We start from the raw sequence: 22529 nt of genomic DNA, 5'->3' as shown, positions 1-22529 counted from the left end.
TCAATATCCAAACGGCGGTTTGGGCTTGGCTTTTATCCCGTCTATCTGGTTCAATTACCACTAGTGAAAATTGATGTTAAGTATTCACTTGAACACAAGATGAAATAATAAGATAGCCTTACTAACCATCATTGGAAAATAGTTAAATCACTTGTCTTCCAAAAACTCAGTGCCACAATATTTCTGAAGATTTCAATATACAATTTAATATTGCCATCATAATAACAACTAAAATAGTTGGCAAGCCCAATAATAGCATTGCACAATCCTGCTGTGAACAGCTCCAACATTTTGGACTATTCCTTCTTAACAAATGTGTCTCAAAGACAATAACCATGGTTCTGACATTTAGATTTTCTTGACACAGCTCCATATTTGATCACACTGTAATCTCAAAGGGGTTGCTAACTCATGTTCTTGGATATGCTATAACACCATGAATGGAAAGTGACCATGATGCAGCGCGGAAAGTCAAATTCCCCCCCTTTGTCACAGACCAAATATCGCATTAACACACTCACTCAAATACATTCATTGGTGGGGCCCATAACACCAATACTCACACCTCATTGATCTGTTTTTCTAGAGGGATAAGTTTCCAAACGCTGACATAAAAGGAATATCTTTCTACCTAAAACCCTAGTGCGCATTGAATACTTTATTAACTTTTAACCTCATAATATTCCCCTCATTTGGTGATGAATCAGTTAGTTGTATATATGATTTAGTGATACAATTCATTTATCTATACTCTTTTTTTATTCTAATTTCTTCAAATAATCGACACCACCAGGTTTTCAATTCATCAAAACATCGTTTATCTAATTAAATTGCAAATTGTTAGAAAATCATCGTCCAAACCGCAGAACATCATATTTACCTAATCTGGCTAATAGTCGTCCTCTAAGTCAGTCAAGTCGTGGAAAATCTTTAAATTCATCAAAGTCAGGCCGCAATTCAGTCTCTCAAAGATTCAGGATAACAGCTGTCCAGCAGAGTCACCGTCCTCTCCGTCAGCATAACGTCAGGAAATCGCAGCAAGACAAATTGAATGACAAGAGCTAAGAGAGTTTTTTCCTCACTATTCTACTGTCTTTTTATAATGATTTTAATGTCAAAATGTATCAAGATTCAGTTTTAAACAGTCCTCATTGGTGGATTTGGGGTCACTCAGTAAAGTTCTCACATAGTCCGTAAGATTAAGTCATCGACTTGCTGGTTCCGGTTTTAAAGACAGTCTATTGTTGAGGTCCTGGCGAAGCTCCCAGGGTGTCCTTGTTGGGAGCATCTTCTCCTGGGGTCAGGACGAGGCCATTGTTGCTGGCGGTGGCGCATGCGCACTACACCCACAACCTCGTGAGACAGCAGCAGTTACGTCGTACGTCTCAGTCAGCCATCTTTAAGAAGGCCCAAATGGTCAACTTAAGCAAAACAAACACAAAAACGTAATTAAAACATTGAAATGGCTAATAAAATGTTAAACTCTCACTAATTCCCCTATGTGTAAGTAATTATCTAGCATAATAGCAACATTCAAAGCGTTTATATTCACCCAGTGATGTCATCTGGTGCAACTTACAATTACATCACAAAAGCAACATATATCATGCAATATTCTAATTTTCTACCATTAGTATGCGTACATATATTAGTATACAATTTGTTTAGCCATGCAAAATGCAAATCCCACGTGTAATTCTTTTGTTAATATAATTGGTGAGTTTTCACTTCAAACAAATTAATAATATTACTATTAGTTGATTATTCAGATTAATATAAACATGCAGAATGGGGGGGTATACAAAATGTTGTACTACCCGCTCCAGCAATCCCCCCTTTGGTGATTATATCACCACACCAACAAACATTTTGTATCCCTTTTTATGGAATTTCAAAGTGATTTCTTGTTTTCATTCATATTTCAGTTTCCCCTGTTTCTTCTCTTTTTGCTGATTTATAGATGCTCTCCTTGATTTCCTCCAATTCTATTTCTTCAAATTCTCTTTCTTGTTTCTTATCTCTTCTCCTTAAATTTTCTCTTTTTAACCTTTTCTGATTTCTATCCTTTTTACGACAAATACATCCTAATCTAATTATTAATACTATGAAAATCACACATGTTAATGGAAATAAAATCTTACCTAAAAATTTACTACCTAGTTTTACTATGAAATCTTTAATAGCTGATAGTTTCTTTCCAATCTTTTCCCAAACACCTTTAACCTCCAGTGGTGCAATTTCGTCATGCAATTCTGTAATATTTTTGGGGGCGCTAGGTGGCTCAAGTACGGAATGGCCTCCATAGCGTGAGGCTCCCGTCGCCCGGTGATATAATCCGGCAACAGATCCTCTTCTCCCGCCCGCAGCCGCCTCTGAGTGATGGATTTAGGTTCCGGATATACAACGGCTGACTCGGTGAAAGTTTCAACCGAGTCGGCACCTGGCAGCGAACGGTGGCGGCTGCACTTGATTCAGCCGGCACGAAGCCTAGATCGGCCGGAGCAGGGACCCGGCAGATGTGCCCTACGCTAGACCGCGGCGCCCATGAGGCACACAGGCCTCACATCACGGGGTGAGCGTGCCTAAGCTGGGGCGCCCGCGACTCAGAGGGGCGATTATACAGAGGGCGGTCCAGGTGGCAGAGTGGCCACCAACACCCAGAAGCTATACTAGGGTGGGCAACACCGTCAAACCACCCTACATAAATAGAAGAGAAGCAACATACAGAGAAAGAGGAGGAGACTTGCCGAACTCCTTTGCCACGCGGATAATTGGTGCTGTGAGCTGCTGCTGTCTGTCCTTCTGCCCCGGGGAGCGTGGTGATCCCCAGCCGGTGGGCCTGCTGATCTGCAACCTTTGGTGAGTGACTCGTGGGCTGGCTGAGACATACTGCATGCTACAGCGCTGAGGGCCTGAGGTGCGGAGGAGAGAGATACGGACGCTCCGTGCGGGGGGTTGCCTGGCGGTGAGTGCTGGTGAGGACTGTGAGGACCCGCCGCTGCAGGACCTGCCGTGAGTGGACATACCGCTATACTTACGTTGTCGCAAATCTGTAGTGGCAGAGGCGGAACGGGATGGCAGGTCGGTGTCTTTGAGCCCCCCTGTTTACAGTGGACGAATCGTTGCTGTCTTTCGCGGCCTGCGGTGGCGGTGCTGAAGAGGGCGGCGTCTACTGTGGATGGAGGATTGCATGCTGCTGGCCCTATAGACTGACACTCAATGAGCGACGCGTGAATAGCGGAGGGTGCAGGGAAACCTTCTATAAGTGCTCGCTGATGGTATAGACATGGTACCCTGAAGCTGCTAGAGACACGAGTTGCTACGAGGCTGCGGGATTGCACTGTGGACCCTGTGCAGGGAAGGCGCGAGGAAGATTGGGCATCGAAATCAAAATCGCCTCTGGTGCTGTGGCCGGTAAAGTGTATGCCGGCACTTATCCTGCAGGGGCGACGTGCTGCTTAGACACTGAGGTAGGGTCGGTGTCTGACGTGACACACTGCCCTGAGTAGGGTACAGTTGCCCCACCCAGCTACAGCACTGAATACACACAGCCTACCAGGCGCAACACATTGCTGAGCTGTGCGTTTTGACAGTGCCTGAGGATACCCCCCTATTGCGCCGCCATCATGGGGAAACCGGATGCCAGGCAGCCTCGAATCCACTTTGAAGCTAAAAAGAATGTCAAAACTAATCTGGATGGGGGATGAGGCTGGCTCGGCAGGGACCACTAGGGAACCCCCCGCTGCACCGGAGGCTGATATGAAAATCATTTTGCTTGAGGTTCGACAGGGCATTACAGCGCTGGCCGACAAGATGGACGGGATGAATGCCTGCATCAACAGCATCGTCTGCAAACTTGATGGTCATGAGGAACGGATTAAGGAAACTGAACGCCGGTATTTCGGACGCAGAAGACACCAACACGCACATGCAGAGTACAGTGGCCCAAATGGACAAGCTCTTGAAGGTCATACCCGCCAAAAATGAGGACATCGAAGCGAGGAGCCGACGGAATAACATAAGGGTTTTGGGTATTCCGGAAACCACCAACACAGGGAAGATGGAGTTATACATTGAGAAGCTTCTGCTAGCAGTGGTGGGGACGGAGGTCCTTTCCTCTCAATTCGTGGTGGAGCGGGCACACCGCTCACTGGGCCCCAGACTCCCCGTGGGGTGTCCTCTGAGCCCTATTATAGCGCGTCTCCTCAACTACAGGGACCGTGACATGGCCCTCCGCGTGGCACGGGGACAAAAGCAGTTTGCACTATGAAGGGGTACTGTTTACCATCTTCCCGGATTTCACCGCTGCTGTGCAAGAAGACAGGCGTTAATTTCTCCCGGTAAAACAGAAGTTGAGACAAGCCCAACTAGACTATGCCCTGTTATACCCTGCCCGTCTTCGCATCACCTATCAAGGTAAACAAACTTTTTGTGCGAAACCCTAACAAGCCGAGGATTTTTTGAAGCAATTGAAGAGGCGAAATAAAGCATCCCATTCTCCGGATGACTGATCGACGTTAGCCATCTCTGACATTGATTAGCCTCATCGATGGCTCCTGATGTGCCCATGGCGGCCGGGGTTATATTCTTCGACATGGAACCGAGAGCCATGGCTACACTATATAACAGATCTTTAATCAGACCATTTCTCTATTTCAGAGCTGGCGTTGGAGATGAGAGGTACTGTTTCACCGGGCACCCTTGCTTCCTCGTTGTGGCTGGTGGTATTACTCCGCAGGGCCCAGAGGGAGTGAGTGCTGCTTGTGAGCCACCTAGATAACGTCCCCACTTGGGAGAGCCCCCTTTACTGTTTTTGCATATACCCGGAAAGGGTTGATGGCCCTGGTAACTCGGGAGGTTGGGATGGGGAGGGGGAAGGGAACCTTTTTCTGGCATGTTTGGGATGCTGAAGTGGGAGGGGGAGGCAGGGGAGGGCAATGTTCAGAGTTTAGTATGGTATTTCTTAGTCACAGACATACAGTGTAATGTTGTTGTATTTGCATCTAACATGATAGACATGCTATTGCAGGCTGCACATGTTGTTATAGACGGGGACCATGGCTGAGTCAACCCCTAATGCTAGCCTAGGAATCCTGTCATGGGCTGGGAGATCCCAGGAAGCAAAGGCAGATACTCACCCACCTAGATCCCCATAACATCAGTATAGCATTCATACAGGAAACACATTTTAGCCCTCAGGGCCACATATCCTTTGCGGGCAAGTGGGCGGAGCACAGGCTGATCTCCTCCTATTCCTCTTATGCAAGAGGTGTAGCGATACTTATCAAGAGACGCACACCATTTGTCCCCCAGGGGGAGATTGTAGACTCGCAGGGACGATTTGTTATCTTATGGGGACGCTTGGGGGCTGATATGGTCACGCTGGTGTGTTGCTATGGCCCGAACACCGACTCACCTGACTTTTTCACTGTACTCTGGGGGAAGATAATGGATGTAGGTGCCGCGCACGTGATCTGGGGCGGAGACTTTAATGTGGCCTTCAACCCACTCCATGATAAGTCCAATACAGCACCACATCACTATAATAGGTTGCAAGCCGTGATGCAGGGGATTTTGGAAGAAGGAAGCCTCATTGATACTTGGCGTCACATACACCCCACCGCCAGAGAGGGTACACACTATATATCCCGTGCCGCCTCTTGGGCCCGTATAGATTACTGCCTTGTGTCGAGAGGACTGGGGCCGGCCCTTATGGGAGTGACCCACCTGCCTCGTACTTACTCTGATCACTCACCCGTGCGGCTGTTACTGGTGGTGCCCGGGTGGGAGATACCTCGTTGCCGCTGGAGATTGCAGCCCACTGCCCTGTTGGACACGGTGTTCCATGCTGAAATGTTGGAGGAGATACAGGACTTTTTCCAAAGAAACAAAGGGTCTGTTGACTCCGGTGGAAATCATATGGGAGGCATTCAAGGTTACGGTCAGGGGCATATGTATGTCTAAGAGCTTTGGTGTATTACGAGATATTCGCGGTACTCTCCACACATTGGAGAGAGACCTTAAAATGTTGGAGACACGTATGGCTAGGGGGGAGGGGGAGCAGACACAATTTGAATTTTGAACTAAACTATCGGAGTACACGGAGACAGCGCTTCGGGAATCCAAATTTATGGGGAAGTATTGGAAGGCCCGGAGATATGGGGAGGGGGAACGCCCGGGGAAGGCACTAGCTGAAGTTATACAGAAACCCCGATTCTCCAGCTATATTTTAGAAATAACTGACCCCCATGGAGAGACGCACAGGGATACGGAAGGTATATTAGCTACATTCACATCACACTACTCCACATTGTACACATCGCAACGCCTGGATCATTTTGAACTTGATACTTTCCTAGGGGATGTCGCACTGGGCTGGCTAGAGGACCATCATAGAGAGTTCCTATGCGCCCCATTTGAGCTAGATGAAGTACGCGAAGCAATTATGCAGCAGAAGTCCGGTAGGGCACCGGGGTCGGACGGCATTCCCGCTGAATTCTACAAAACCTATATAGAAATACTAGCCCCTATTCTGAAGGAATTATATGAAGAGCCTCTGGAGTGTGGTGTACTTCCCTCCTCCATGAGAGAAGCTCTGATAACTTCCCTCCTGAAACCAGGCAAGGTGGCCTCCTCCTGTGACTCTTACAGACCGTTGTCACTCCTTAATTGTGACACTAAAATCTTAGCGAAGCTCATCGCGAATCAGGTGCTTCTCTTGATGGGGAACCTGGTCCTACCGGACCAGGCGGGTTTCATCCCGGGGCGCGCGACTACACGTAACCTTCGAACGCTGTTCTCAATAGTACAAAACGTGTCGCCCGAACTCCCTTTGGCCGCTATCTTTTTGGATGCCACAAAGGCGTTCGATTCCGTTGAGTGGGACTATCTATTTGGCATACTGCTTCGTATGGGTTTCCCCCCCCTTTTTGTGTCCTGAATACAATTGCTGTACCACCAACCCACTGCCAGGGTGCTGATAAATGGTCGCCGGTCGTCGCCGATTCACATCCCTAGAGGGACTAGACAGGGATGTCCGCTGTCCCCCTTATTGTTTGACCTCACGATTGAACCCCTGACATGCAAACTGGGTCAGCACCATAGGGACAGAGCGCTTCGTTGCCCCCTGCGATAAATATTGATTTCGCTATATGCAGGTGATCTGACGCTATATGTCCGGGATCCCCAGCACAACCTCAATCCTATATTGCGTGAGTTTCTTGTCTACGGGAAACTTTCCGGGGTTCACATTAATTGGGCAAAGTCGCAGCTGTTACCATTGACGACGGTGGTGCCCAAATTTCCCCTGGACTACCCGCTAGAATGGTGTGATACTGATTTGCGGTATTTAGGGATTCAAGTTTCCGGGGACAGGGATAAAATGATCCGCCTCAACTACGGAACTGCTTTGGATCGTCTTAATACGAATATCACAAGGTGGATATCCCTTCCCCTGTCAATGGCAGGGAGAGCATCCTTGATTAAGATGGTGATCCTCCCTCAATTCTTATACCTTTTCTTGAACCTGCCCTACAACCCAGGACGTAATTTTCTCAAAATGCTTCGATCCGAGTTGATACGATTGTACTGGGGGGGCAAGAGGCCCCCGGTGCGATGGGCGACACTTACACGACCTTATGAGCAAGGCGGGTTCGATATCCCGGAGTTTGAACTATACCATGCTTGTGCTCAGGCCCACTATGCATATTTCTGGATCCACCCGCCGGTGTGCATGCCGCAGGTCGCGGCGGAAGACTGGCTAGAAGATCCTATCCCGCTTGACGGATTGATACACGCCCCACCTCGCTCGCACGACACTGCACCAACCACAATTACAAGCACGGTAGATGCTTGCCATTATATTTTGCATGCCCTTGGGGACCCATCCTTATACTCCTCGCTACTACCTCTATCGTATCACCCACAGCTATCCCTGCTGCAGGAGATGGGATTTCGACAATTATGTAAGCGGGTGCATGTTGAGACCTGGGGAGATCTCTTTCGTAGTGGTATCTTCTGAACGCCAGAACAGTTCTTTGGGGATCTACGTCCCACATCTTTGGATTTATTCTCGTATGTGCGCCTTTGACAGGGCATGCGTGCCATACTCCCGCACTTCCCACAGAAGCCCGCGAACTTCAAACCACTTCATCAGATGGTACAGGCGGCCAGCCCTGGACATTTGGTGTCCAACTTATATCGGACGATTAGAACTAAGCGTACGCAACCACAGAGTGCTGCCCGAGCGCACTGGTCCACGGATCTGGGCGCTGCCATAACGGATGAACAGTGGCAATATTGCTGCTCACAAACTGCGCACATATCTGCTAGTTGCCGTCTACGCATAATTCATTACAAATTCTTGCAATGTATGTACTGTACCCCTGCCAATATGTTTAGCTTTGGGCTCAGGGACTCGGACCAATGTGACAGATGTGGTACCGCCGGGGCGGGGTTCCTGCATTTAGCCTGGGAATGTCCGCGGGTGAGAGACTATTGGGTGCGGGTGGTTTGTGCAATGTCTGACATGACGTCCGTGGCAATGGAGTGTGATCCCTTGATTGCGCTCCTAGGCTACACTAAACAAATCCCCAAAGCATATCGCTGCTATACCACCATTTCCCTTTTGTTAGCGAAACGCAGAGTAGCCTGTAGGTGGGGGAGGGGGCGAGCCCCTAAATTTAAGGATTGGATAAATGACATGGTTTATTGTCAGGAGCAACTGGCAATTCACGCGGAAACGTTCCCCTGCGCTTCACGACCTAGTAATATTTGGGGTCCCCTCACGAATTACTTGCTGACACACAAAGTAGATGCCCCGCTTGACACATTCGGTTCTACCGCGGAGGATGGTGGTCCCCATACCACAGTGTAGTTGTAAGGGATGGAGATTGGAGAAATCTATAGGCCGTCTTGCTCTGGGGAAAATGTGCCCATGTTGTTGGGACGCCGTGAACAACGCACCTTAGAGCAGACATCTACTGATCATGTTGTCGTACCTCTGATCTCCATTGAAGTATTGTGTAGAGTTATGATATCTGTGTACTGTGACAACAGAGACCAAAAATTGTAAAGTGACGGCATTCCTGTGGTCTGGGTGGGGAACAGTACTGGGTACCTGCGAATAATGTATACCAATAAGAACATTGCATACTTAATGCCTGCCTTTTGATATCTTTCTGTTATTTTCTGTATGTCTGGGGCTGACATCCTTCTGTAGAGACCTGTTTTGTATGGTACAAAATCATAAATAAAGTTAAAAAAAAAAAAAAAATCTGTAATATTTTTAATATAAATTTTCAAATCTTTACTTTCGTCAGGAATGTAAGTACAACAATGTTGAACTTTCAGCATTCCACAGACTCCACCCTCTTTTGCCAATAATATATCAAGGGCAAGTCGATTTTGCATTACCATAGCACGCATGGCAACCATTTCAGTATTTACCAATAAGAAACCTCCAGCGGTGCTTGTTGACAAGCGATCCACTACTGTTGAGTCTTCTAATTTTGTTTGCATTCAGAGATATTCCCACTGCGGGTATCAATGCTCCAAAAATGTCACCCACAATTTCTGTCCAAGATTTTCTCTTACTACGTGCTAAATAACTACCTAAACTATGTACACCATCTTCTCTTCTATCGATATGAAAAATCTTTGGGAAAACCAGGCCTACATAAAATGTGCCATACCAATGGTCTGGCAAACGGTAATATGCCCTGTTCCCACAAATAAAATACAGTCCAGGAAAAACTGGATCTTTTACACCTTTAAATCCCCATCCACCCATGATTCGGTATGTATCATGGCACTCACTATTCCCTACAAAATAATTATCATATGCTGTTTGATTCCTTCTAATACACAATTTCCCTTTCTGAGGCGAATCTAAAGCCATAGTTGGACTTGTTTCCCCTTTCAAGTGTTTTTCCATTTCTACATCCGAGACTGTCTTCTCCACTTTTCCATCTGAAGCCTTTCTTTGCATTTTCAATCTCCTTTCTTCAACCATATCTAAAAATGTCTTTTCCTCTTTCTTTAAACTGCAAGTCAAATTATTTCTAAATATATTATATTCTAATGTTAGTTCTTTAGTCTCTAGGAAAAATTCACCTAATACCTTTGCAGGCTTTACCTTGTTTAGTTTGTTAATTGACGGTACTTGTGAAAATATAGTATCTACATCTGAAAAATAATACTCTAATTTACCTGTTTGATAAAATAAACTAGCTATTACACTACATGTTATTCCATAAGTTACTGGAAGGTGATGATAAGTCACTTCCTCCGATACAGAGGCAGGTAACTGCATACACATGTAGCAGTCCCTTACGTCCATTGTCTTTACATATTCATACAATAATTTTGAAAACACATTATTAGAAAAATCTGTTATAGACCTGTCTTTATGTAAATAATTTTTATCAATTCTAGTCGGAACTACCTTTTGAATCTTCCCTATATTAGTTATGTTTTCACTATGTCCTTCTAATGTATCTATATTAACTTTAAATGAGATTAGTAGAGCAAGTATACTCCATAGAAGCATTAATAATCCGTTACAACAACAACACATTTTACACCATCTCCTCAAAAATGTACATCTACCTTTGCTACTATCTATGTTTGCCATCTTTGCTAAAAATGGACCGTGTCTTTTGACTTAGCCTCTTCTACTTCACAACTAGTTTTTCTAACCCAAGGCTCTAAGCACCTACTTGGTTCTACCAGTTTTTGTCTTTTTCAGTATTTTATTGTCTTTCCATCAATAGTTTTCTTGTCTCATTCAGTTTGGCATTTCATCATTTTTCACTTTTCCTTCGTTTTCGGTATACAGAATGTCCTGAACATCCGCTTCTTCTCCAATATCGGACAAGATAACTCTCAGGATTTCTGATTCTTCGTCTTCCTCAACCGCTTCCGGTACAGCCACCTCTGGATTTCCTTGGCTATCCGCCTCTTCTTTTACTTCAGGTAGGGCCACATATGTCCATTCTGGTGATTTATACTCCTGGTTAGGTTTCCTTGTTCTTTTGCTTTCTTTAACTACAATTGTTTCTTCTTTTTTTGATTTCTCCTGACTCGTCACTTCATTCACCTGTTCAGCTCTTGGTGAATTTACTCGTGTCAGCCGATATCTCAATCTTTTTATCTTATTCGGCCAAACATCGTCCTTTGCTGCTCTTTTCAATTTACTCCCTTTATCGTTCTTTTCAGTTCTCCAAGCTCTCTTTCTTAGAACTCGACCTTCGGGTATCTCATCTTCGCTTTCCTCTGACTCTGTTTCAACTTGCTTTTTACTTTCAACAGTTTCTTTTTCCACCACTTCTTTTGTTTTCCCTACTTCTGTCCCTCCTCGAATCTCCGACACGCAATCTTCCTGCTGACTACTTGTCCCTGCTTCTAACTGGATGTTGGAGTTCCCTACACCTCCTCGGGGGTCTTCCGCAATTATCTTTCCCTCTCTCTCTGTATCTGGCACCTGTCCATCTAAAGGTGTTGTTTCAGGTGGAATTTCTCTCAATCTTTCATCTGGCACTTCCTTCTCATGAATCTCTTTTATCGTCTCTTCACTGTCCTTTTCTTTGTTCTTTCTTTGTTCTTTCCTGGAAGATTGTGCTCTTTGTTCTGTCTCTGAGTCTGAACTGGTATCAGAAATCTCTAACCTTCTCCTCAGGGAATTACTTCTGGGGACAAAAGTTAAACTTGGCTCTGTTTCTCCCCTTTCAGGGTTTTCTTTGTCTTTTGGCTCTCCGTCATCTGACTCAGTACTGGATTCTGATTAATTAAAATACTCCTTTTCTGTGCTGTCTACTGGATTTGGAATTCTCAAAGTATGACTTGCATGGATCCAGTTCTTCAATCCAGCACACTTCACAGCTGTTGTTGTGGTCAAGATGACTTGTCTTGGTTTTCCCCACCTGGGAACCAAACAGTTTCTTCTTCTGTGGACTTTTATCCTTACCCAGTCCCCTGGGCTTAGATCATGGGCTGGCTTCTTTTCAAGGGTGGTGGTATCCGCTCCAACCTGATGAAACACAGAATGAACTGCGTCAGACAGGCTTTTACAGTATTCCTATACCATGTCATCAGTTATAGTCATCAGCTTGACTGGTATAAAAACGTGGCGCATGGCTCGTCCTATGATGATTTCATGTGGACTCAATCCTGTAGTTCTGTCTGGAATAGATCTAATAGTCATGAGTACTAGAGGCAAGACATCAGGCCATTTCATACCTGTGGCTAAACACATTTTCCCTATTCTGTTTTTGATAGTACCATTCATCTATTCCACCACACCAGAAACCTCTGTTCGGTAGGCACAATGTCGTTTTTGTCGTACATTAAATGCTTCACAAATCAGTTTTATGATCTCATTATGAAAATGTCCTCCTCGGTCGGACTCAATTGTCACTGGGAACCCATATCTAGGGATAAATTCCCTCAAAGGTAATTTTGCCACTGTCATCCCATCACTTCTTCTTGTTGGGAATGCCTCTACCCATCTGGAAAATAGACAGACCATAACCAAAACATACCTCAACCTGTTACAGGGAGGCATTTCAATTAAATCCACTTGCATTCTGGTAAAAGGCCCTCCTTCTCGACCTATTTTCTTAGACTCACTACTGTCTTTCTTCCTGGATTGTATTGCTGACATATTAGGCATCTCTGACAAAGACTTTCTGCTACAAGACTGAACTTTGCATTATACCAGGTCTGCTTAAAGGACCGGATCATAGCGTCTCTCACTATGTGTCCCTGTCCATGATACATCTGTGCCATGGCAGACATCATGCTATCAGGCATGACTGGTCTTCCATCTCGATAGACCCACACATGATCTTTCTCCCTTGGTGCACATCCTGCTTTTACCCACTGCTTTATTTCCTCCTCTCCTGCTTCTTCCTGCAATTGTCTTACTTCTTCCCATGTTCCCATGGTGTTAGTAAATATCGAAAAGCAAGAAATCACCTCTTTTTCCTTAGCCCGATTGATTGAATTCAGATTTTGTGCACAGTATTGCGCCATGTCATTTGAAAATGTATTTCCAGTAGCGATATAATCACCACTGTGACTATGAGCAGCACATTTTACAACAGCCAATTGCCTAGGCAGCTGTATCGCCTCAAGCAACTTTCCAACTACTTCAGCATTCTTAATGGGAGTTCCACTTGAGGTTAAGAATCCTCTCTGCAGCCATTTCTGGCCGAAGTTGTGGACAACTCCATAGCCATACTGGCTTTCAGTTATCACAGTCACTCTCACACCTTTCCCAATCTTGCATGCTCTCGTCAAAGCGACAAGTTCAGCTACTTGGGCTGATTTTACTCCTTTCAAATAGGATGCTTCCATTACTGCTGCAACTGTACATACCGCATATGCTGCACTCAACACTCCATCATCTGTCCTCAAACAAGATCCATCGACAAACATCACCAAATAACTTTCTGGTAAGGGTACATCCTTTATGTCAGGTCGTGGTTTTGTACAAAAACCAAGTACATCCAGACAGTCATGATCTGCTTCATCTCTTACTTCCACATTCTCTGCATCAGGCAACAATGTTGAAGGATTCTCATTCACGCATCTTACAAGACTTACATTTGTTGCACCTAATATGACTTTTTCATACTTAGTCAGCCGACTATGTGTCATATACTGAGTGCGACTCCTTGTCAAAAGGATCGCCTCATCATGAGGTACAAACACTTTCACAGGATATCCCATCACAATTCCCTCACTCTGTTCCAAACTTTGACATGTAGCAGCTACTGCTTTCAAACACCTAGGTAGGGCTACAGCTACTGGGTCCAACATTGATGAAAAATATGCAATTGGTCTCCTCAGTTTTCCATGCTTCTGTACTAGAACAGAGAGTGCCCATCCATTTCTCTCTGCAATACAATTCAAATTCCTTTTCATAGTCAGGCATACCTAATGCAGGTGCTTCACACAACCCATCTCTCAATCTTTTGAATACTGCCAATTCCTCTTTGTTCAAATCAATGGGATCTTTCACATCACTTCTTGTCAGTCGTACCAAAGGTTTTGCGATCAACGAAAAATTGCTAATCCATTGACGACAATATCCAACCATTCACAGAAACATTCTCACTTCTCTTTGGGTCATAGGTGGACTCATTCTCTTTATGATCCTGATTCTGTCTATGGTTATCCTTCTCAGTCCTTTTTCAATGTTATGTCCTAAATATTGTACTTCTTTCTTGCAAAATTGTAATTTCGATGGTGACACTTTTAGTCCTCCATCTGCCAAATGATTCAGCAAGGCTACCGTGTCTACCTCACAAGCTTCACGGGTTTTCGATGCCACAAGTAGGTCATCGATGTATTGAACTAGTACAGAATTTTCGGGCATTTCTAGACTTTCCAAAGACTTCTTCAATAGCTGATTAAATATTGAGGGGCTTTCTGTATACCCCTGTGGGATTCGGCACCAAGCCAAAATACGCTCACCGAAACGAAATGCAAACATTTGCTGACTGTCGTGGTGCTATGGGATGGAAAAGAAAGCATGGCATAGATCAATTACTGTATACCATTCTGCGTCATGGGGAATCTGATATAAAATCACAGATGGATTCGGTACAATGGGACAGAATGACACAACAATTTTGTTTATCTTTCTCAGATCTTGTACTATCCTGAACTTCCCACTAGGCTTTTTCAGTCCCATTATTGATGAATTACATGGACTACTCATTATTTCTCTCAAAATACCTTGTTTTATCATTTTTTCAATCACAGGAGTAACTCCTTCGATTATTTCAGGTGTCAATTTATATTGAGGGACATTTGGATAACTTACTCCTTCTTTTACTGTTATTTTTACTGGATCTACATTTCTCATTAATCCTACATCTTCTCCGGTGAAATCCCAAACTTCTGCTTTACCAGATTGTTTTAATTCTTTAGGTAATTCGTCAGGGTTAAATACAGCATAGGTTCCAGTAACCTCCTTCTCCCTGTTTGCCATTGTCATTTTATACAGCACATCATCATCTGGTGTTTCAAATGCTAGTCCATCTGGGGTACAAAATATAGTGCAGGTTATCTTGCACAATAAATCTCTACCCAACAAGTTCATAGGACAGGTGTTGCACTCGACAAAGCGGTGCATTTCAGAAAATTTCCCTATGCTAACTTTCACTGGTTCTGTAAGGTAAGTTTTAATCTGTCTGTTGGATACACCACCAATTGTTTCATCTGAGAGAGGAAGATTCTTGACCTCAGCTGATCTAACAGTTGATCGAGTAGCACCAGTATCAACTAGGAAAGTAATATTTTCATTATTAACTTTTCCATCTACAAATGGGCCTGTCTGGTCTACTTCTAGAGTTGCGCCAAGTACGCACTCTTCTTCCTCCCTTCTGCACCGTCTGCACCGTCAATAACCCTCCTCTGAATCACTTTCATCGCGTTGCAGCTAATACTGCGAAGCAGCGCTAGCGCGCGGCAGTTTATTTACCTGTTCTTCGTTGTAGAATCCTGCTTCCTTACTATACTTCTGGGAATTTTTGCTCTGTGGAAAAGGTGGTTTTGGCACCTGATTCTGATGTGTTACAACCTGCTGCTGTCGCTGCGGTTGACCACTCACCTCATTCTGCACCTGTGGATTCAATGATGCATTTTCATCGTTAGTACTCGGGGGAAATTTACACTCGGATTTCCAATGCCCTATCCTACGGCAATTATGACACGGAAATTTCTACTTAGCTTCCTCGATATTTCCTTTACCTTTCCCAGGATTACATTTTTGTCTTGATCCTGCTTGTTCTGCTAATTGAGCTTCCTGTCTCTCCGCTACCTTTACTTGTACCCACATAGCCTTTTCTTTCAATTTTCACTGTTTTGCTTCAATCTCATCACTAAAATATTTAGCATGTCTCAGTACTTCATCTATTTTCTTATTTTGCCAGTCTACGGTATGCTGTTTTATCATCTCACTAATTTCTGGACGAAGACCATATACAAACTTGTATACAAAATGACTTAAATCCTTTTCACTTAGATTTTCGTCTCCACTAAATTGTTTAAAGGCCAAAATTAACCTCTCATAATATGCGTGTACTGACTCTTTGCTTTCCTAAAGCGTTCTGTCAATGTCTACCCAGTCTGTCTCTTTAGGAGGTACTTTGTTTTTCAGAAATGCCATAAGCTGTTCGTATTTCTTCATTACATCGGGGTCTGGAGCCCCTGTTTTTGGATCCCTTGGGTAATCTTGTGTCGGCCAATCTATCATGATTTTGCACTCTGTCCATAGATCTGTGGGTACTATTATGTCAAACAAGCTATTTAGATCAATCCACAATACTTTGGACAATTTTACAAATCTGTCCACCTGTCTATACCACTCGACGGGTTTTTCACGTAGTTGAGGGAAATCATTTGTAAATGACAAAATATCTTGCCTAGTCCATGGGACATGTACATATCCTCCTCCTGGAATTTCTCTCATAGGGCATTCTGTCACAACCTTCTCTTTTTCTCTAACAGGGAAAGCTGAAAAGGTTTTATCTGAAACATCATCTCGTTTTCGATACCATCTACTTTTCCATTTGTCCACATCTCCCCATTTTCTCAATAAAATAATTATTTCTTTAATCTGGCTCATTCGTCCTGTGGTATTCATGTTTTTAATGTCTTTTTCAGTGAAATCTACCCAATATGGTTTCTGTAGTGCTTTTACCTTTTCGATATCTATACCCATTTCATTTGCCACTTGTTCTAATCTTTCATGGAGACTTTTTGTTCTCCACGTTATGCTTTTACACAGAAATAACAACTCCTCATCGTAGCTTAGCCACATCTATTGACTGAAATTCTTTGTCTTTCTTCTGCAAGCTTCTCAACCATTCACTTAATTCCTCTGTAGATGGTCCTACTGACTTCTCTACATTTCCTTGTCCAAAATCATTTTGTGTTTCTGATATTGACTCCACTATTGTCATACACCTTTCTGCACAGTTCTGGCCTACAAACGGGTTATTTGAAACATTCGGTTCAATCATACTCATTGTCTGTCTCCATGGATTATCATTTTGACTCACTTTTGGTTGTTCAACCTGTTTATTACTTTTATAAGGGACTGTCAAACAATGTACGCTATCTGTCTGTTTATCAAAAATAGGCATTACTGGACCTATCGTTACTGGAACTGATACAGCTTCTAGATTTTTGGTCAATTCTCTTATTTTCTCTGTTAATTATTGGGTCGTCTTTGCTAGTTCTGCTGAATTCTCATCGTTTATTTTACCTCCGGACTTCTTTTCTACTTCTCTAATGGAATTGTTTTTTCCCAAATCTTGGAACTCTGGTTCCGATTTTATGATTCGTACTGTTTCTTTCATTGGAGCACTTGGGGTTAATATTTCTGGTTCTGGCCGATATGGGGGTGAATTTTATAGAACATGTCATCAAGAACATCATCCTCTGATTCATTCACTCCATACCCTCTCGATTCCACATTATGTCTCTTTTCTACACACTTTCTTCCTTCATTCTCTCCTGCAGCTCTCATGGGAAACAAACCCTCAGTCATACTCGCATTCCGCCACCTTATCATTCGGTCATCATGAGTCTCATGTCCGTATGACCTACCAAACATGTACCTATACCTTCCGCCACTTCTCTGTCTTTCTCGGTCATGCATCTCATCTTCCCACTCTGTCAATGCTTCAAATTGTGTCTTGGTTCTAAATTCATCATTTTCTCTCTTAAATTTCTCAAATCTGCCAAATTAAAAGAACCATGTTCTGGAGAAGCCAACACTCCGTCCTTTTCAGTATACTTGACCCAATTGTCTAACCAAATACAGGTGTGATATCCATATTTTGCAACCATAAAGGATGCGGGGATTTTCGGTGGAGGAAGTAACTGTCCTTCCCTAGTGACAATTGGTTTGTCCTTCTTAAACCACTTTTTAATTCTACCAAACCAGGACTTTTTCTCCTTTTCTGGTGGATCGTAATACATTTTCCTTTCTTCCGTGTATCGCTAGTCTCTCCTTACAACTGTAACGCTATTCTATCCAATCGTAGTGCGACTCACACTAACGCACCAATCCGGAGCGTCTATGTTACTTTTGCAATTCTCCAATCCCAGCGCGACTCACACTAACGCACCAATACGGAGCGTCTACGTTCTGACGTCAACAGCCGCTGCCACAGCTCCTGCTCCTGTCTACCCCTCCTTCACAAAATCCATTTGGTAAGTTTTGTTTCGAATTTACAATTTTGTTAGTAACAACATAAAAACACCACCATTGTCCGCTTCGCTAACCAAGGAATAGCAATAGACCTTTCTCACGAGAATTCCGTCTTTCCCGAGAGCAGCGCTTACCTCTGCCCTACTACGGAATCGTTACTTCCGTTGATAAAGTAGCACATCCCTCTACCTTACCCTTCTAACAAGCATTAGCTAACCGTTTCTCCAGAATTAGGACACATGGTTGGAGACCCAATGCTTCTGAGAAATAAAACTAGAGTTTCACAATTAACCCGAATGCCTTTACATTCGCGCACTTTCATACAAGAAAAGGTAGTACATTCACACAGAATCCTGTCTTTCTCGAGAACAGCGAACAGTCTGTCCTACTACAGAATTATGACATACGTTAACAAAGTAGCACTTCCCTCTACTTTATCCTTCGAGCAAGCTCAGAGAACACCTGCTACCTTTCCAGTGATAAGCGTTATCGGAATGCCATTTGGACTCCAGCAACCTAAGACCAAACTTTCACAGGTGACCTTCTCTATCATACACACTTCTCTCATACAGAAAATGTCTCTATTGGCAACACACGGCGATGTCACCGAATCGAACCCAGACAATGCGTCGTGCAACTTCAATCGTTACACGTTTCTCCCTGTGTACCTACAGGGCAACAACAATTCAGTCTTTCCCGAGAACAGCGCTTACCTCTGCTCTACTATGGAACCGTTACAAACTTCCGACATCCCAGAAGCCGTGCAAACAACATAGAACTCGACGCGACTCAACATAGAGTGTTAATACATAAACCAATATCAATCAATAACCAATAATCGATAAGCAATTTACAAGCTATAATCACCAAACCAAAACAATAACAACCATCAATCTGCTACCAGAAAAACTGTGGCAGCGCGGAAAGTCAAATTCCCCCCTTTGTCACAGACCAAATATCGCATTACCACACTCACTCAAATACATTCATTGATGGGGCCCATAACACCAATACTCACACCTCATTGATCTGTTTTTCTAGAGGGATAAGTTTCCAAACGCTGACTTGAGAGGAATATCTTTCTACCTAAAACCCTAGTGCGCATTGAATACTTTATTAACTTTTAACCTGATGATATTCCCCTCATTTGGTGATGAATCAGTTAGTTCTATATATGATTTAGTGATGCAATTAATTTATCTATACTCTTTTCTTATTCTAATTTCTTCAAATAATCGACACCACCAGGTTTTCAATTCGTCAAAACATCGTTTATCTAATTAAATTGCAAATTGTTAGAAAATCATCGTCCAAACCGCAGAACATCATATTTACCTAATCTGGCTAATAGTCGTCCTCTAAGTCAGTCAAGTCGTGGAAAATCTTTAAATTCATCAAAGTCAGGCCGCAATTCAGTCTCTCAAAGATTCAGGATAACAGCTGTCCAGCAGAGTCACCGTCCTCTCCGTCAGCATAACGTCAAGAAATCGCAGCAAGACAAAACGAACGACAAGAGCTAAGAGAGTTTTTTCTTCACTATTCTACAGTCTTTTTATAATGATTTTAATGTCAAAATGTATCAAGATTCAGTTTTAAACAGGCCTCATTGGTGGATTTGGGGTCACTCGGTAAAGTTCTCACATAGTCCGTAAGATTAAGTCATCGCACTTGCTGGTTCCGGTTTTAAAGACAGTCTATTGTTGAGGTCCTGGCGAAGCTCTCAGGGTGTCCTTGGTGGCAACATCTTCTCCTGGGGTCAGGACGAGGCCATTGTTGCTGGCGGTGGCGCATGCGCACTTCACCCACAACCTCATGAGACAGCAACAGTCACGTCGTACGTCTCAGTCAGCCATCTTTAAGAAGGCCCAAATGGTCAACTTAAGCAAAACAAACACAAAAACGTAATTAAAACATTGAAATGGCTAATAAAATGTTAAACCCTCACTAATTCCCCTATGTGTAAGTAATTATCTAGCATAATAGCAACATTCAGAGCGTTTATATTCACCCAGTGATGTCATCTGGTGCAACTTACAATTACATCACAAGAGCAACATATGTCATGCAATATTCTAATTTTCTACTATTATTATGCGTACATATATTAGTATACAATTAGTTTAGCCATGCAAAATGCAATCCCACGTGTAATTCTTTTGTTAATATAATTGGTGAGTTTTCACTTCAAACGAATTAATAATATTACTATTAGTTGATTATTCAGATTAATATAAACATGCAGAATGGAGGGGGTATACAAAATTTTGTACTACCCGCTCCAGCAATCACAATCCACAAGAATTTCTTCTGGATTTATCCATTTGTCATATGCAGAAAGCCAATGTCCTTTATCAAGTTGCTTCTTTATATAACCTAAAATGGTTGGCTTGGAGGTCTAATAAACAGGAAAAGATTCTACAATATGCAGAGATATTAATAGGAGTTGGAGGATCTTCGGAACATCTATGGTGGCTATGTGGAATACCATCAAGCAATGCCTAATTTCAAAGTTTGCTTCCAAAATTCTAAGAAAGGTTAGTCCCCTTGTTAACCCCAACAATAAGTGGTATACGTCCAACTTGTATCAACAAAAGAAGGCCCTGAATAGAGAGACAAGGTCCGTCGTCTGTCTGAAGAATTTATCCTCCCATACCACAACTAAACAGCAGCTAAATATCATAAGAAGGTCCTATAAGGGGGGCGTGGCTTGGGCGCCGATGGCGATGGTCGCCTGAGAGCTCGGCTCCGGGACTGAGCCCGTGATTATCCTGTAAATCGGCGGCTACGGGGCACCCCGACCCCCGTATTTTGGTGACCGGCCCGACGGAGACCTGCCGGGGCCCCCGGCGTGATCGGCACGAGCGGTGACCCGGTGCGAATCGCAGTTAAGGGAACTGCGGAGTGTGACCCAATATGGCGCCCGGACTTCTTTGTCCCCTTGGCCGGATCCGATAGACTGGATCGTCGCGGACGGCGGGGCGCCCCCTGCTCGGTGGTCTCCCGGTGGGGATTGAAACTGGACATCGGTCAGAGTGGTCTCTTCTACTGGGGATTGCACTCGGATGAACGGATGCCCACACCATAGCGGATCCCACGCTGGGACAACTGGAGATCCCGACGGTGGCCCCACTCCCTGCATCGTACTTGGCTACTTTCTCCTGGCTGACCCACTCCCATGGGAGGCGCAACCCTTTGGAGCCGCGAGTCGTCCGGTAGAGCTGGTGACACTCGATCGGCCGTGTGGGCCTGCCCGGCCCGGCGACGATTGTCCCCGCCTCCTCCACGGTGCCCCCGGACGGCAAGGTGGTGGCACGGGCCGCGGCTGGGACGATCCAACGGGCCCTGGAGACGGAGATCTCCGGCACTTGACCTGAGGCCTAGCACCCGAGGGAGTCGTAGCCGGTGCCGACAATCGGGGACGCCTGCTCCGGGACCCGGACGGAGAGCGGCCGACGACATGGGGAAACCTAGAGGTGCCAAGGGGACTGTCCCGGTCGTCTCGGGCTTGGAGACCCAGGACAGGGAGGAACGCGGAGGCCCAGAGGAGGCCGACGGTGCACCTCTGCAGCAGCAATTTGACCGCGTTTTGGAGGCAATAGCGACCACGCGCTCGGCCCTCCAGCAGGACATTGCCCAGGTGGCGACGAGCCTGGGTCTCCTCAGAGCGGACCACAGCAAGCTATCGGACCGGGTCAAAGAAGTGGAGGGCTCGGTGAAAACCTTGGAGCCGGCGCAGCGCACCCTGGCCGCGGAAGTGAAGGAGGCTTTATCCCGGATCACGGTCCTCGAGCAGAGAGCGGAGGATGCAGAAGGCCGCAACAGGAGGAACAACATTCGGGTGGTTGGCCTGCCGGAAAAGGTCGAGGATGGTGACATGGTGGCGTATCTGGAGGCCTGGCTCCGAGACACGGTGGCCCCGGAGGGTTTGTCTTCCTTCTACACTCTGGAGCGTGCCCATAGAGTCCCGGCGAGGCCGCCGCAGCAGGGCCGTGCCCCGCGGCCGGTGGTGGCGCGGTTGCTTCACTTCAGGGATAGGGACCTGATCCTCAATGCCGCCAGGCATAATGGACCATTCAAAGTGGCGAACAGTCAGGTGAACATCTTCCCGGATTACACCTATGAAACCCAACGGAGACGGTTTTCCTTCCTGGCGGTCAAGCGCGAGCTCCGGAGTGAGGGTATCCAGTACTCGCTCTTCTACCCGGCGAGACTCCGCGTAATTGTCGATGACAAAGCCCAGTTCTTCGACACCCCAGAGGACGTTTGTCACTGGCTCGAACTCTATAGAGCGGGGAACGGT

This window comes from Triturus cristatus, chromosome 5_1 (assembly GCF_964204655.1).
Source record: "Triturus cristatus chromosome 5_1, aTriCri1.1, whole genome shotgun sequence".
NCBI lineage: Eukaryota > Metazoa > Chordata > Amphibia > Caudata > Salamandridae > Triturus > Triturus cristatus.
The sequence above is the reverse complement of the archived record's forward strand: the minus strand, read 5'-3'. Positions refer to the sequence as shown.